The following is a 17,672-nucleotide window of genomic DNA, read 5'->3' as shown; positions in this document are numbered from 1 at the left end:
GACTCTGAGATTTTTATATGCTTTGTACCCCCATTTACCTGTAAGTTCTTTAGAGCGCCTGCTTTCTCCACTTAACTAGTAAAGGCCCTACCTTGGTTCATTTTTTTTATAAACTGATACTTAAATTGCACACAAGTACGTCTCCTTGTACAGCATTTGTCTTTCAATAGAGACTATAGGTTTTCTTGAAACATGGTCCCTGAAAATTTGCTCATCACCATGTACCTGGTGACTCCCCAAGGACTGGCATCTTGCAGTTGCTCAAAAATAGTTGTCAACTTCGGGAATGACTAAGTCCACTGTGAGAGCATGGTCAAACTCCAATTGCTCACAGTCCACTGTGAGAGCATGGTCATCTTGAGAATTAGAGTACTGTTTTCCTCATGGGGTTGTTATAAAAACAAAGTGAGATAATATTTATCAAGTGTTTAGACAATGATGGTTGCTAGGATTAATTTTATATATTACTAATTTATTACATAATAATGATTCTAATAAGAGAAAGAAGAATGTTTAGAGGTTTAGCAATAGACAATTTTAAAAGTAATTTTTAAAAACTATAAAGTTCGGAAATAGCTTAGAATGGCTTGCCCTATGGCAGAGTAGGGACAAGGTTGAGGTGGTAATAGGCAAACTGGATTACTTCTTTGCTTTCTGAATCTTCCTACTCCAATCCTAAAAATCATGGTTCCCACAATTGCTCATTCTCTTACATAGTGGCTCAATTCCAGTATACATGCACAATGGCATCAGAACTGTTAAGCCATATATCTATGGGCAAACACTTTATCAACAAGAGTATAGGTCCTTTTGCATTTAATCTAAGAAATTTCACTCATCTCCAAGTTACTTAGGTTAATATCATTTTCCCCACTGCCTTCAGTGAGATTCTTTCCCACATTCATAACATAGTTAGACCCTCTTGTCACTCTCTTCATTCTATCCTGGAAACCACTACTCTGTTTACCATCTCTAGTGTTTTGTCTCTCTCAAATGTCATATAATATACAATACATAACAATATATAACATTTACAACCTAGCTTCTTTCAGTTAGCAATATGTACTTAAGATTTATCCACATCTTTTTATGAATTGAAGGCTCACTTTTAAATTTCTAAACAACAAATATTCCGTTGTATGTATATACCATGGTTTGTTTACTCATTCACCTATGGAAGAAAATATTGGTTGGTTCCAGCTTCTGGTGATTATGAATAAAGATGAGATAAACATTTATGTGCAGGCTTTTGTGTGGACATGTTTTCAAATCAGTTGGATAAATACCTAGGAACCCAATTGCTGGATCATATGGAAAGACTATGTTTAGATTTGCGAGAAATTGCCAAACTATCTTCCAAAGTGTCTATACATTTTGCGTTTCCACCAGCAAAGAATAAGATCTCCACATCCTTGCTGTCATTTGATATTTTCAGTGTCTGGATTTTAGTAATTTTAATGTGTATCGCTATTTCATTGTTCTATTTGCAATTCTCTGAAGATCACTGATATTGAGTATATCTCATATGTATATTTACTATCTAATATCTTTGGTAAGATGCCTTTTCATATCCCTTACCCATTTTTAAAATTGAGTTAGTGATTTTGTATGCTGAGCCTTCATTTCCTTGTATGCTCTATATACATAAAGAACATGCAAGTTCTTTATAAGATATATATTTGGAAAATATTATTTTAGAGATTATTTCCTGTCTTGATTCTTTTAACAGTGCCTTTCACAGAATACAGGCTTTTAATTTTAATAAAGCCAAGCCAAATTTCCTTTCATGAATTTTGTTTTGTGTGTTGAATGTAAAATACCATTCTTAAACCCAAGATCATATAGATTTTCTCCCATATTTTCTTCCAGAAGTTTCATAATTTTGCATTTTCCTTTTACGCATATGTTCCATTTTGAATTAACTTTGTGAAAGGTATAAGGTTTGCCTTTTTAAAAAATATGAATGTCCAAAAGTTTCAGCAAGATTTACTGAAAATAAATATTTTATTCTGATTGTCAAAGATGAGGTTATATATGCATGAGTCCATTTTGAGCTTTCTATTCTTTCACATTGGTTCATGTATCTATTTTTCTACAAATACCATACTGTCTTAATTATTGTAGCTTTTAATTATGTCTTCAAATTGGTTATTGTGCGTCCCCTTACCTTGTTGTTTTTTAGTATTACATTGGCTGTTCCAAATCTTTGGTCTTTTTATATAAACCATACAATTGCTTTGTTGATATCTGTAAAATAGCCTGCTGGGATGTTGATTGAAATGGTGTTGAATCTACAGATCATGTTGGGAAGGACTGATGTATTACCATATTATTGATTTTTTATGTTACTGAGTTTTTCAATTCATGAACATGCAGTATCTCACCATTTACTTAGATCTTTGATTTCATTTATCAGAATTTTGTAGATAGATCCTGTTCCTGCTTTGCTAGATGTAAGCCTATGTTGGTCTTTCTTTCCTTCCCTCCCTCCCTTCCTTTCTTCTTCCTTCCTTCCTTCCTCTTTCTTTTTCTCTTTCTTTCTTTCTCTCTCTCTTCTTTTTCTTTCTTTCTTTCTTTCTTTCCTCTTTCTTTCTTTCTTTCCTCTTTCTTTCTTTCTTTTCTTTCCTCCTCCCTCCCTTCCTCCCTCCCTCCCTCCCTCCCTCCCTTCCTTCCTTCCTTCCTTCCTTCCTTCCTTCCTTCCTTCTTTCCTTTCTTGTCCTGTTATAAAGGATATTTTTTTAAAATTCAAGCTCCTACTGTTCATTGTTGGCATACAGAAAACAATTTACTTTTGCATATTAACCTCGTATGCTGAAACTTAACTACATTTGCTTATTAATTCTTGGAGGCTTTTACCTTTTATGAGTTATTAAATCCATTCTTTAGGGATTTCTATAGAGATGATTGTATCACCTGTTAATGAACATAATATATTTTCCTTCCCAATCTGTGTGTGATTTATTTTATTTTCTGTCTTGGCCAACTAGGATTTCCCATACACTGTTGAATAAGAGTGGTGAGAGAGGACATCATTGCTTTAGTCATGATCTTGGAGGAATGTGGCCAGTTTTTCACCAGTAATTGTGATATTAGCTGCTGGTTTTGTTAGACGTTCTTTATTAAGTTGAGGAGGTTCCCTTGTGTTTTTTTTAATCGCTCCAAGTTTTTATCCTGTATGCCTGTTGACTTTTTCAAATGCCTTTCCTCTACTGCATGATGTTTTTCTAATTTGTTTCTTCTATTGAGTTAAAATTTGTCAATTAGGAAACATCAGAGATAACAAGAGTATTTCTCATTCCAGATATTTCTGAAGGTTACCAGCCATTTAAAGTTTTATGTGAATTGTTTTACTGATTATTTTCTTTCTCATTTGTAATTTTTCTAGGAAGACTTTAGTTCTCTTATCCATAAAATGATTCAATAAAACTATGTATCTCATAAAATTGTGGTAAGAAATAAGTAGGCAAATAGTTATGAAGCCTTCAGAAGAGTAAATATTCCATAGAAACTACTCAATCAATATTTCTTATGGCTATCATTGTGATTTCAAACATTATAATTATTTTTATTTAGTAAGTTTAAGGCTGGGCAGATTTCGATAGATAGTTAACGCTTAGATGATGGTCTACACTCAGGGGCAGTACACTTGCAGGAAATAAAAAGACAGTGACCACCTGAGGTACAGAATAAGTAGTGGAAGGGTTCCTAGCACAAATTAAGTATTTTAAAAGTATGCCCAGATTTGTCTCTGAAGATGGAGACTCCCCACCTCTCTGTTGCTCCATTTGATACCTGCTGACTTACCCTGGTACCCAAATGACCTTCAGTCATAATGAAGGCTTATGTTTTATCTGGTGGACCCCAAATACTTTTCATTATATTGTCTTTCCATGGAATGAGAATGAGAATGAGAATGATCTCAAACTAACTTGTGAGACATATATATAATTTTTTTTGAGATGGAGTCTCTCTGTCCCTAAGCTGGAGTGCAGTGACACAATCTTGGCTCACTACAACCTCCACCTCCTGGGTTCAAATGAGTCACCTGTCTCACCCTCCCAAGTAGCTGGGATTACAGGCACATACTACCATGCCCGGCTAATTTTTGTATGTTTAGTAGAGATGGGGTTTCACCAGATGGATCACACTACTCTCGAACTCCTGACCTCAGGTCATCCACGCGCCTCAGCCTCCCAAAGTGCTGGGATTTCAGGCATGAGCTGCCATGCCCGGCCTGGGACATACATTTTCTATAAGTCCAAGATTGAGGCCAAGGAAATGAAACTAAGCCCCTACCAACAAGAACTGGCTCATCAAACATCAAACGAAACAAATATTACACTCAGGTTGCAACCCTTTCATTCATATAACTTGTTTTCATTCTGAGTTATATCCTGGTTTTGTATAACTTTTCATCATTTGTGCCTTTGGCTGTACTTTATATGACTTGGATGCATTCAGGGATAGTCCATCAGATTTAAGATACAGAAAGTGAAGCAAGGATATAAGAAAGTCCTAAGGAAGAGCTTGAATGGTGAATATGGGTGGAGTTTTTTTTTTTTTTTTTTGATGTCTCCATACTATTTTCCATAAAGGTGGAGCTGATGTTTTTTTCCACCAACAGTGTATGAGTGATGGGTGGAGTTTTTTTTTTTTTTTTTTTCTTAATTCTGAGAAGCAAATTGCATTTTGGCAGACAATTATTTTTCAAACCATTTCAAATTTTACTAACCTTTTTTTTTCTCTTATGTGCTCAAACCATAGTGGAACTTACATCATTTCCACAATACAGGTTCTTCTACTAGGGAAGTGCAACAGTTACTGCATTGAGAAAAGAAAGAATGCCTTTCTGAAGAGAAGCTGCCATCTGCAGCCCAGCTATGATTTGTCTTGGATGCTATTACCATGTAGTAGACTTACAATATATTTCTAATTGCAGTTGCTGTTGACATATAACAAAGCAGCAGAATACTTTCTGGCCATGGTCTATAAATGAAAGGGAAAAAAGACAGGAAAAATCAACTTGTGGTTAGTATAACAGAAACTGAAACATTGTAAAATAAACTTAATCTTTTTGCATAAGATTTTAATTGTCTATATCAATGGAAAACAGGCTTGCCAATCAACCGAACCACTATTCTTCCCCAAATTTAATTTAGTCAGCCATTTGAACTATTCTACCGAAGCTGCTAAAAAAGCCAAAGGAAGGGATTTAAACTTTCTTACCTTGCTCTATGCTAGATTTACTAGCCAGCATTTTATTGCAAAAGAAAAATAGACCATATATCTTACCCCAAATATCCAATAATCATTTAGGATTTTGAAATCTTGCTTTGTCTATAATTTTCATAAATACTAAGTTTCTCTTGTTGGCTAAGTTGATACAAAAATATTAGTTGAAATAGTTAAGTGCAGATGAAATTCAACTTGCCTTGGCCAGGCACCCTGGCTCACTCCTGTAATCCCAGCACTTTTGGAGGCCGAGGCAGGCAGATCACGAGGTCAAGAGATGGAGAGCATCCTGGCCTACATGGTGAAATCCCGTGGGTCTAACTAAAAATACAAAAATTAGCTAGATGTGGTGGTGTGCACCTGTAGTCCCAGCTACTCAGGAAGCTGAGGCAGGAGAATCATTTGAATCCAGTAGGCGGAGTTTGCAGTGAGCCGAGAACCAAGATCGCTCCAGTGCACTCCAGTCTAATGACAGAGACTCAACATTGGAAAAAAAAGAAAAGAAAAGAAAAGAAATTCGACTTGCCTAAATCTGAATGTTTGTTATACTACTTAGTTACTGTGTGAGAAAAATGTGTCACGTAACCTCTCTGAGTCTTAAATGCTTACACCCATTGTAACTCTGGGGCACATAACACCTGCATTGTAGGACTGTTGGATAATTACGTGAAATGATTCATGTAGGATACTCAGAACCATGTCTTCTACACAGTAAGTCCTCATTAAACGTTATTTTTCTTTAAGATGGCATCACATTTTGTGCCTTAATTCTTTGTAATATTCCACATGCCCAACATTTTTTTTTCCCTAGAGGACACAAAAGAAATCCTAGTTTCTTTGTTTTTCTTCCTGAATTCTTGCTTGGATTTAATTTTCTTTTCAGATCAAATTAGGATCTGTTTAGTACAGAACCATACAGCATCAGATGGATTTTCGCTGGAGCAATTGAAACTTCATGTGCAGCAGCCTTTGTTCTGAATGTGATAATAAAATGTGAAGTTATGTTCAGGTGAAAGTAGGGCAGGGCTGCCTTTTAGAGATTTAAAAAAACAACAAAAAATGCCCCAATTTTCTTTTCACTGTTATAGAGATAGCAAGAAACCTCAAAAATATATATCTCAGATCATCTTAAAAACAGAAATTCTATAAAGAATATGAGTAATGCCACCTGCATGGTTTTCCTTCCAAAATCATAAAGGCCTAATTAATGCATTCCAGGTTTTGTAAACTAGCTGTATTTTATTCTATCAAGTCATGTACTGGCACAACACTGATCGATTATAATCTTGTTTTACTACCCATGGATAGTTTAAAGGCCCACGTGAAGACCTGTGTTTGTGTCTCATGTGATTCACACTAGGAATTTAATAAGAAAAATAAAAATTAAACATCATGAAACATTTTATAGTTCACTATTGTTCACTAATTGGTAAATGATTTATATGAGAACATGATTATTTTTACTTTAATTAAATCTGGTTACCTAAAATAAAATATAAAGATGAAATTATTTTTACTGATGTTGAAAAAGCGGGCTCTATTCAGGGCTGATTCCTGAATAGAGGAATTTTTTCCTCTATTTTCCTATACTGTCTACCCAAAGCTGGACACACAGCTGAAATATATGGCATTTTGATAATGTATAAGAAATGATTAGAGACTTAGTGTTCAGTATGACAGTAAAAACAGCATATAGAAACAAAGGAGAAATGGTTATGCATTTTTCCTAAATCTATGTGTGTGGGGTGGGGATGGGTGTATTTGGATACACACTTACATACCTGCACACACATTCGCATACAGACACGCACGCGCGCACACACACACACGCACACACACACACACACACACACACACACACTGATCTGTATTCGCAGGAAGACACAAAGCTGGCTACTACGTAACTGTTATTTAATGAACATTTTCTGAATGCATTGCATGCAATTATTATTGGTATTATGTTTCACATTTCTGTAAGCACCAACATCATGCTCTGAGCCATGCAGAATGACGGAACAGTACACATCTGCCCTGTAGGCTCACAATCTCAAGTCAAGAAACTGACAAATATCCTAAGCCTGGGGAAAGAGGGAGAAAGACGGGGACTAGTATTGGGCAGAGATTAGGAATATATAACACCACAGAATTTGTTTCAATCATCTTTGGTTCTTTGTTGTGATTTAGCTTTAGTTTCAGACAAAAGAAATATATCATTAGTGGACTTTTGTGAAACAGATACATAAATAAAGGAATGAGGAAATACCTCATTGTGTAATTAGTTGAATGTTCTTAGCAATAAGGCACATATATAAAACTATATGAATATAGGAGTGAGATAAATGAGTGGAAGTGACAAATTATATTGAAAATATGCCAAAAGAAAGTTAGGCTGGGGCAAATATAAGCAAGGAAGACCTGTGGATTTGTCTGAAAGATTATAGGAAATATATGCTTATTTATTTCTGGGAGTCAAAGTCATTTTAGAAGATGATTTCCATATATGTGCTTGTGCATATATCTAAAAATCTTTAGATATATGCACAAGCACATATATGAAGATACTTAGAATGTTCCTGAGAACCTATGACCTTACCGAAGGGTCAGCTTAGTTCACCATGTTTGTGTTTACCTTAGCTTAGGCTGTTAAAATAAGTAAATATATTCAAGACATCCTGAGGCCATCTTACCTGCACTCATACCTTTTTGTTAATGGTGAACTGCTACCTAATCGTTACGTGTAATATGTTTTTGCTCTGCTTTCGGGATGTTCAATTATGCTAAAGCAAAATAAAAATTTGTCTAACATGAGTCATAGACATGCTCTTATGAGAAGAATTTATATTTTCAAAAAGACAGGTTATAACATGGAGGCGCATTCAAATGCCTAATTTGTTTCTCTCTCTTTCATGCCCATTATATCTTCTTTATTTTCAAATAAGAGAAAAACAAAAGCACCAGCCGAAATAATAGTAATAATAATAAAATAACAATCTCTGTCATTTCTGTTAGCCATTAGCAAACTATTGACTCCATCATTATTTAATTTAAATCAGGTCGCTTTGAGTCAATAAGAGTTCTTGATTGTTGTGGATGCTGTGGAGAGTAACACGAAAAAAAATGCTCTGAAAATCTAATCATTCAGGGTGTAGTGTGTTGACTAAACCCAGGCTGCTATTAGTTAAGCATTACATCAGTGATTAAAAGTCTTTTGGGGTGTGGAATCGGGCAGCGTCACTGGAGCTGTGAGCCAATCTTCGAGGGCTCCTAGGGCAGGCACAATCATCCCTCACTGCTGTTGCAACTTTGGCCCTTGCTGCCCCATTGGCGCCTGCTGCTGTTTTAAGAGCATCAGAACCCATCGGCCAACCTCCAGGGAAGCACCCCCTCCCTGCTTGCTTGGGGCCGAAAATCCCGACCCTCATGTTTTTAAAGAGAATTGGGATCCTATGTGAATAAGGTGAGGAAAAGATGCAAAAAATATACATATATATTTCAAGCATTATGTTGGTTCTGTTTTGCTTGGAGTTTTTTTTTTATTTGTTTTAATAAATTTTATTGTGTATATTTAAGGTATACAAAATGATGTTTTGAGATGCATATATACAGTAAGATGGTTACTATCGTGAAGCAAATAAACACATTCAACATCTCACATAGTTGTCCATTTGCCCCTCTGTGGCAAAGCAGCTATAATCTGGACTATTTAGCAAAAGTCCTGAATACAGTCCACTGTAGCTATAAATAATAATGATGGTCTTTAATGCGGTATGTTATATGTTAGATCTTTAGAACATTTGTTCTACATATCTGTTACATTTCCTTTAGGCTATATCTTCTCATTTTCTCCAGCCACTCTCAACTTTTGAAACCATGGTTTTATTGCCTATCTCTGCATATTCGACTTAAAAAGACCATGTAGAAAATCGTGCAATATTTTTATTTTTGTGTCTGGCTTATTTCACGTAACGTATGTCCTCCAGGTTACCCATGCTGTGGCAAATTACAAGATTTCCTTCTTTTTTAAGGCTGAATAATATTCCATACACATGCACACTATAAACACCACACACACGCACACACACACACCCCACAGTTTATTTGTCCATTTGTCTGATGACGACCACTTAGGTTGATTTTGTATCTTGGCTATTGTGAATAATACTGCACTGAATACAAGAGTGTAGGATGTTTACTGCTGGAGACTCCGTTTCTTTTTGGTATATACCCAAAAGGGAAATTATTTTTTAATTTCTTTTGGAACCTCCATATTATTTTCCATAAGGGCTGTGTTTTATGTCTTTGTACCACCTAAAATTATTTCTGGAAGAAAGGAGAGCTATAAAGAAATAAAATTCATAGTCACCTTTGTATCATCCACAGCATCCTGCACAGGATTGTGTTTGCTATAAGCTTAATATGTGTACACTGAATAAATGAAAAACACTGTATGTGGCTTGTTGGAAGTCTAGAAAAGGTCTTATTTAAGTGATTGTAATCAATACCCATGTCACTATACCCTACTGCTTCTTCTGTAGTTAGACTTCCTTTTCTTATTTCTTCCCTCAAAATCTACGATAATTCACAAAGTTATCAATAATAACAGCAACGAAAGTTTCATTCATCACTTTTGATCAAATGAAATACTTATTCAGTTAAAGTGAATGTTTGAGTAGGTTTTTCTGTCTTCCCATTCTCACTTCAATGATAAAATTTAAAGTTTTCAGTAACAATGAAGAAAGTGGATTTTAAATTTTTGTTTCTATCTAAAATGAAATCAAATGCAATAAATAAATATGAAAATATTAATTACTGTATTTCACTAACTCTTATTGCAGGAAGTCCTTTATCATGGGGATTTTATTTTAAAAATTATAAGACGACACAAACATTGAGGGAAAATATTTCTTCAGAGGGCCCTTTTATTTTTTCTTAAATTGTTTAATGCTAAATTTGTTTGATATTTTGAGGTTCATTCAGCATCATCAACATTATTCTTTAATATTCTGAGATTCATTCAGCATCATCAGCATCGATGGGCCCATTTAATTTTTTTAACTTAAATGTATGTAATGTTAAATTACTTGTCTTTGAAAGCTTCAAGACATTCAGCAATAGCACTTGAGCTATTTAAATATGACCAAATAATCTTTTTACTATGTCATTATGTTTGCTGAGTTTATTTCTTTAACTTTTTGCCTCTTGGTGTTTATCTTATTTTAGAAAAATTAATTTAGGAGTCTACACATGAAATTCCTTATAATCCATCTCATCGCGAGTAGATTGAAATTCAACCAGTGTCTTACTTAGGGTTTATTTTACAAAATAAGTGGAATTCACTGGTAATCTTCAGAGTGTTTCTCTATACTGTTAATCAGCTAAACATAACCATCAATTATAAATGCAAATTTTCAGGGTTAAATTGAGTGTTCAGATGCTCTAACGTAGCTTTTATTGGCTGTACATTGCCAAGTCTACACAACACAAAATAAAGTGTTGGGTTAATATTTATTTTTGAATTGGTGCTCTACAGAGATCTAATATGGGGGTAATTCAGGTCAAGAAAAAAGAAATAAAAATGTTACAAAGGCAATAAGAAGAGTTTTTTATTTGCGTATTTTTGCATGAATTATCTGGATTATGTCAACCATGTAGACGTCTGTCTAGGAGTAGGATCTGGGAAGTTTATTCAAATGTTGACATTTGCGGAGAATACTAACATGAAGACAGTCCAGAAATCAGGAAAACAAATTTTCACATTTGAGAAAAAGAAAAAATCATGGAAATTTTGGATTACTTTTATGTAGATTCATTGTTCACAATTTTCTGGTGAAAGCCTAATTAATAATCCATCTTCCTATTGAAATTTTGTAAAGAAAAATAGGCAGAGCTTAATCATACAGCTCAATGTTTTCCTTTTTTTATCAACATCTCCAGAATAAAAATCATTTGTAAGCTTTACTAGCAGTATGCCATAGTGACAGGCTTCCAAACAAGGAGAAATAATTTATTAGCTCACAATGTTTTTCCAGCCTTCCCTACCACCCCACCCTGAGGTGGTGTATAGGTTGTGCAATGAATAAATTAAGTATATTTCCTGCCTTGTGCTTGGCATAAATCATTACTTTTCCAGGACCAAAGGGTGAGTGACTATTTGCAACACTACTCTGAACTAAATAAGCTTTGTAATCAAGCAGAGTGGAGAATTTACTTTAGTTTTGAAAAATATTTATTTGCAAGGTAACTGTTATGGTTAAAAGCACACTTTCTATTGGGAAAATAAAAGCACCTTAAAAAGAACAAGAGAATTAATCCATGCAAAATCAAATTGGTCTACTGAATTTTAACTTAACGTAAAGATTTTTTTCCCTTTAGTTATGATTACAGCTTTTACACAAAACATAACATATCCATAATGTTATTTTTATTATAATTATTTCAGTTAATATCTCAACTTACAAGGAGGATTTGCTTCACAAAGATAGTTATGCACATGTAAAATATATCTTATTTCCTAATATGCTGCTTCATGTATTCCCAAGGAGACTGACTATTACTGAAGAATATATTTTAATATGGGACCACTGAGTAAATGTTTTAAGGGAAGACAATTAAGCCACTTGTCGATGATGTATATTTACACATTACATTTTATAGCCGTTTTACATCTTAATAAACTAAAACAAATGACATTTTCTCTTTAACAGAGATTTTAGGAAAAACAAAGATCACAGTCTCCTCTCCAGCTCCTTTCAAGCTCCAGGCATTACTGAGATTTTCGAGTCAGAGCAACAGATGCAAGCAGTACATTGCACCACAAGCAAGGCAAAAAGGGTCTAGAACTCGCTTTTTTCATCCACAGTAAATCTTGGATAAATTTGGAACAGAATGATTCGCCAAAGTAGAATGTGTGTCATGGGGTGAATAATCATCTGAAATAATAATAATAATAATGACTAATTTAAAGCTGATTCAAAAATTAAGATAGTAGCGAAAATTCAATTGACATAGCACCATTAAAAATGATGTCAATGATAATTCTATGAACACGGAAATGTGCCCATAATATATTTTATCTGGGAAAAACTTGTTGCAAAAACCCGTATGTACATTAGAGTAAAACTTTTCTAGATTTTCACAGACTTGCAGAAGTAAATGTGGAAAAAGACATTCCGAGATTTCAACAATATTTATTTCTTAGATTTGGATGATTATTACTTCTTGCATGCTGTATTTTCTGGTTGTCCTAAAACAATTGGAGTAGCATTGCTTCAGTAATAAAAACTAAGTTACTTTGAGATTTTGAAGCATATGTTAATTATAGAATCTTTTCTTTACAGTTTAGCATCAGGATTTTCCAAATTGCCAATATTTTATTGGTAAAATTAGCAAAGCATTCATTTATTCCTACATTAACATACTCATTTGTTTTGTCATCCATTTATTTGTTCTTCAAATATGCATATGTTAACTGTTGTGCCAGGCAGCTGTGAAACAGCACTGAAAATAAACAGGCATTGGTCAAACCCTCATGGAGCTTCAGTTGAGCTTTGGTTAGGGTGTCGCTTTCTAGTTTTATGGAATTTTGTAGCCACTACTCTGTATTTAATTTATGAATTCCACTCTTGAATTTTTATCTAGCATGATGTGAGAGAATATTTTCCTTATTTGTCTAGTGTAGTGCCCTTGAGACTCAAATGTTGTTAAGGAAAGAGTGTGTGTATGTGTGTGTGTGTGTGTGTGTGTGTCTTTGTGTGCTTTTGTGTGTCTATGTTTATCTGACGCATTCGCAAAGAAGAGCAACAAAGCTATAACAAAGAACTGCATATTATCAGCTCATAGACACCGAAACCTAAAAATAATAAAATTTTAACTGAACCTAATGTTTAGATACTATTCCAGAATCCATGAGAAGAAAAATAGAAATATGAGCAATGACATGACTACAAATATTTTACTACTTAATCTGTCAACCAAAAATACTAGAATTCCTTCACTGGATTTTGTGGACGAGACTACTTCAAGAGCATCTTGAAATAAATATTTTAAAGTGACTTCTTAACCAAAATATATTATGTTATTCATGCTTAATAAATAGAAAAAATTATGAGTTTATTTTTATTACTCTAAAGGGTTTAGCTACGATAATTATTTGTAATTTCTGTTATTAAAACAAAGGATAAGCAGAACTGAATTTCTGAAAAGCTTATGATTTTTTAAGTTCTAATAAATATCTCCCCATTCAGAGACCCCTGGAAGTTTCCCTTGGGTCATAGAGACATGCTATGTTGAGCACACCTGTATCAGAAATAAAAATGAGAGTAACCCTGGGTGGAACCAAGAGGGGAGCTTGTCTGTGACATGCAGGATTCAAAACAGTGTGCTGCTGCTTCAGACTGTAATCTACCTGGAATTTTCAGTTTGGTAGTGTACAGAAAAGAGTTTTAGAGTATTGTCTGTTTGTTGTTGACTTTTTTTTCTTCTTTGGAGAAAAGATATGCTGTATGCTTAATAAATATTTATACATTGTAATAAATAATACAACACACCTTAGACTAAGGCAGTCTGGCAAACAGGTACAAATAATTTACCAGACCACATGTTTTTTTTCTTTTTTTTTCCCCAGGACCATCGGGTTGGTTGGCTTGTAATTTAGGAAAGTAAGAAGAAAATACTCACTGTTGCTGGATAAAAGAGTCATGTTTTAAAAAAAAAAAAGCAGCTAGTCCTGGCATATAAGACTTGACCCTAATCCTCCTGGATGACTTTAGTACAGCACCTCCCATCAACATCTGCAGTTTTTTGTTGTTTTTTTTTTTTTTTTTTTTTTTTTTTTTGGTAAATTTCTTGTTAGTCAGATATACCAGAGTAATTCTTTTGGTCCTCATATTTCTAGTTCCAAAAGAGCTAGAAACGACTTACTACCCAGTCAAGGTGCTAATTTCACACACCATGTTTAGTCTTTAACTAGACTGTAGTTGAGCACAGAAATCTCAGGATTTATACAAGACAAAGCAAAATTTTAGGAAAAAGTACTTTTTCATTGGTGCATCCAAGATAGCAGAGTACATGTCAAAACTTTGTCTCTAAATAAAAACAACTCTCCATTCTGTATTCTAGAAAATTATTCTCTCTGGACATAGAGAGATACTCTTTACTGTACCACATTCCTTTAAAAAAAAAATTAGAAGGAGGACCCACTTGATTTCTGATACGATGTCACTGACTGGTGAAAGTTCTCAATTCTCTGCCCTGGGCACTCTACTATTGGTTAAAACACTATTCAGCATATGGTCGGTTCAGTGAACTCTGGATATAACAGGGGGAAAAAAAAGGAAACCCAAAATTGGCTGTCTAAGATACCCCTGTCCTCCATTTCTACCAGAGCCAAGAACCTGCTGTTGACCAGAATCCACCTACAGAGAATTTGGGTGAGGGGTCTTAATAAAAAATGAAATCCTAATTGGAGCTGACCTTCAATGAATCACCTGCATGTGAAAAAAAAAACATAGAGAAGTCACTTCTCCTTTTATCTGGTCCCTGCAGATTCTTTTCCAGTTAAGGGTGGGAAAGAAATGCTGTCATTAGGATACTGAGTCTGGAGGATAGGCAGGCTGCAGGAATATCTTCAGATAATTCTCTATTTCACCCTTCATAGCAGAGCCTTGAAGTCATTTGAAATAATAGACCTATTCTTGATTATATGTAATTTAAATATCTCATTAAACGGTAAAAATTCAATATTATGACTTCTCTCTTTTTACAAAAGGGACTTTTTAAAATTGTTAACCTATATGTTATTTTCAACATGCTGCTATAATTTTAATGATTCTCCTTGTTTTGAGGAAAAATGTTGAAATTTTACCACTAAATGATGATATACAGAAAGAAATGGACATATAAAAATCTTGCAACCAGTATGTTAAGTCTGTGCTTTGAAAAGCATTATCAACCAACTTTAACACCAAACGAGAGACTGGACACTTTAATAAGATGGTGGTGAGCATGACAAACACGAGGCGCTAGTCCTGATTTCACAAGGTTCTACATATTGAAAAACTCACTCTGTTCTTGGGAAAATAAGCAGTGGCATGCACTCATGACCACACTTGGCACTTACTGTATGGAGCTCAGCATCAACCACTCTTGGGGTTCCAATTAGATTGGAACCAGAAGTGAGAGCCGGAGATGGGCTAAGTGGGGAGTTGTGGGACACTATGTCCAAGTGGGTTGTGTGACAGGGGCCAGCTTGTGGGCCAACATGGATTCTGGAAGGGAAATGCATGGCATTATGTTCATCCTTGCTCAATTTTACTAGTTGGTTTTGACCAGGTTTTTAAATTTATCCATTACTGGTATCTTTTTAAAAATTATTATTGAAAAGTAATACCATTATTGCCTAAATTTTAGAAAATGTTGGAAAGTAAAATAAAAAAAGTAAACTTAATCCCATTATTTAGAGATAGCATTTGAAATGAAAGTATGTTTCCGTCCAGTCTTTTTTCCTCTGTACTACATATTTATACATACACACACAATATGTATACATAAGGTTTTATCTTCCTTTAAAAAATGCCTTGGCACCAATCTTTAAAAGCAGGCTTTCATGGTGGCATAACTTTCCTTTTATTATGTTGTAACATACATAAAACTTTGTTTTTGGTTGTTGAGAATAATTTCACTAAGACTCCTTCAAAACGTAGTTCTCTTACCCAATATAAATTCTTTATCTTAGGTTATTCTATTCTCTAAAAATTAAACTACTGTCAATATCCAAATGTTAATTTCAGTTGCCTTGTTGATAATACCATTGAGGAAAACAACTAGAAACAGAATTTTTTCTGTTTCTCACCAAGCAATTAATCAAGTCTTGGTAATTTTTATTCAAATACTCTTGTATCATGCTGTTAACATTTATCTGTCATGTCCAAAAGAAAAGTCTGAGAGTCATTGTTTGCCCTAAATGCCTGACTGAAATCAAGTTATACTCTGTCAATGGCATTCTCCTCATCTACCACTCATTAACCATATCAAAAATGGAAATGAGTTTAGTTTGGCATAACTCATAATGTCATTTGGGAAGAAGGCAGAGGGAGCTGCGCCAACATTAATGTGCACTGTGTGAATCATTTACTTTAATTTCAATTACAGCACCAGGATGAGATATAGGAAACTTTCCCTGTAACCGCTCTAAGCTCTGGGATTTAGCTTGGTTAGCAGAACAATTTAGATAGCTTAAGGACCTTAATTTGGAGCCAAGATGTTATGGATAAGGATACAAAATAAACAGTGGTCTACGGTGTCTGCAGGCATCACAATAGGAGAATTAAAAGCTAGAAGGAAAACAGCAGGACAATTTGTATGGCTGAAGGCTGTACATTAGCAACTTTTATGAAGGACATTTTATGAAGAATGGAATGGATCAAGGATAGCACCGGAGACTAAGTGAAGAGGTCGGAAAAGTCTGCATTCCCGGGAAATGAGGTAGGCAGAGGAGCACAAAACAATGCCTGTTTCTTTTTCTTTTTGTATCTCAAAGATTTGGGGTTGTCTCTATTTGATCCAGACTCTTAACTTTTTTTTGCCAATATCTGAAACTTTTGGCCAGTTTTTCACAGCATCTCCTAAAAAATTAGCCACTATAGTCTTGAATAACTAAGCTGAGTGTATTTTATTTTTTTAATAATTTCCCTGTTTCTCCATAAGTGTTCTCCCGCTGGTTTTGCCTCTTCTCTCAGAAGTCTGAAATGTATGTTTTAGCCACACTTTGTATTGGTCAAGATTGATCCCACTTGACATTGACTAAGGTTGCCTTCTGCCCCAGCACCCACAGCACCTCCTCCTGTTTAGAGGACCGTGATGGGTAATTTTAGGTATCAACTTGACTGAGCTAAGAGATACCCTGATAGCTGATAAAGTATCATTTCTGGGTGGATCTGTGAGGGTGTTTTCAGAATAGATGGGCATTTTAATCAATAGACTGAGTAAAGAACATCTTCCCTCATCAATGTGAGCAGCCATCATCTGACCCGTTGAGGTACTAAGTAGAGCAAAAACATGGAGGAAGGGAATATTCTTCTCTCTTCTGGAACTGGGACGTTCATCTCCTGCCCTCAGACATTGGATTTCTTGGTTTCCCAGGCCTTCACATTTCAGGACTTATGCCAGAGGTCCTTCAGCTTCTCAGGCCTGCAACTTCAGATTGACACTTACACAATCAGCTCCCCTAGTTCTTACACCTCAGACTCAGGAAGAATTACATCACCACTTTTCCAGAATCTCCAGCTTATAAACAAAAAAATTGTGGGATTTCTTGGTCTCTATGATCTCATGAACCAATTCCCACAATAAACCTCCTTTTATGTATCTATGTATGTCTTACTGTTTCTTTCTTTGGAGAATCCTAATGAATACAGAACCTTTAAATCTATAGCATTCTACTC

At 34.8% G+C, this 17,672-nt stretch overlaps 1 long non-coding RNA gene across 2 annotated transcripts in view; it reads left to right on the top strand.

Annotated features, from left to right (window-relative positions):
* LOC119474012 overlaps nt 1–17,672 on the top strand; it is a 196,611-nt gene that overhangs the window by 88,258 nt on the left and 90,681 nt on the right. Inside the window, exon 1 of one of the 2 annotated variants that reach the window (XR_005203298.1) lies at nt 8,531–8,689. The exons of the other annotated variant lie outside the window; for it this stretch is intronic. This is a non-coding gene — a long non-coding RNA (uncharacterized LOC119474012). Of the gene's footprint in view, nt 1–8,530; nt 8,690–17,672 lie in introns of those variants that run through there. 2 annotated transcript variants of the gene reach the window in all.

This window comes from Cebus imitator, unplaced genomic scaffold (assembly GCF_001604975.1).
Source record: "Cebus imitator isolate Cc_AM_T3 unplaced genomic scaffold, Cebus_imitator-1.0 Scaffold202, whole genome shotgun sequence".
NCBI classification, from domain to species: Eukaryota; Metazoa; Chordata; class Mammalia; order Primates; family Cebidae; genus Cebus; species Cebus imitator.
The sequence above is the reverse complement of the archived record's forward strand: the minus strand, read 5'-3'. Positions and strand labels throughout refer to the sequence as shown.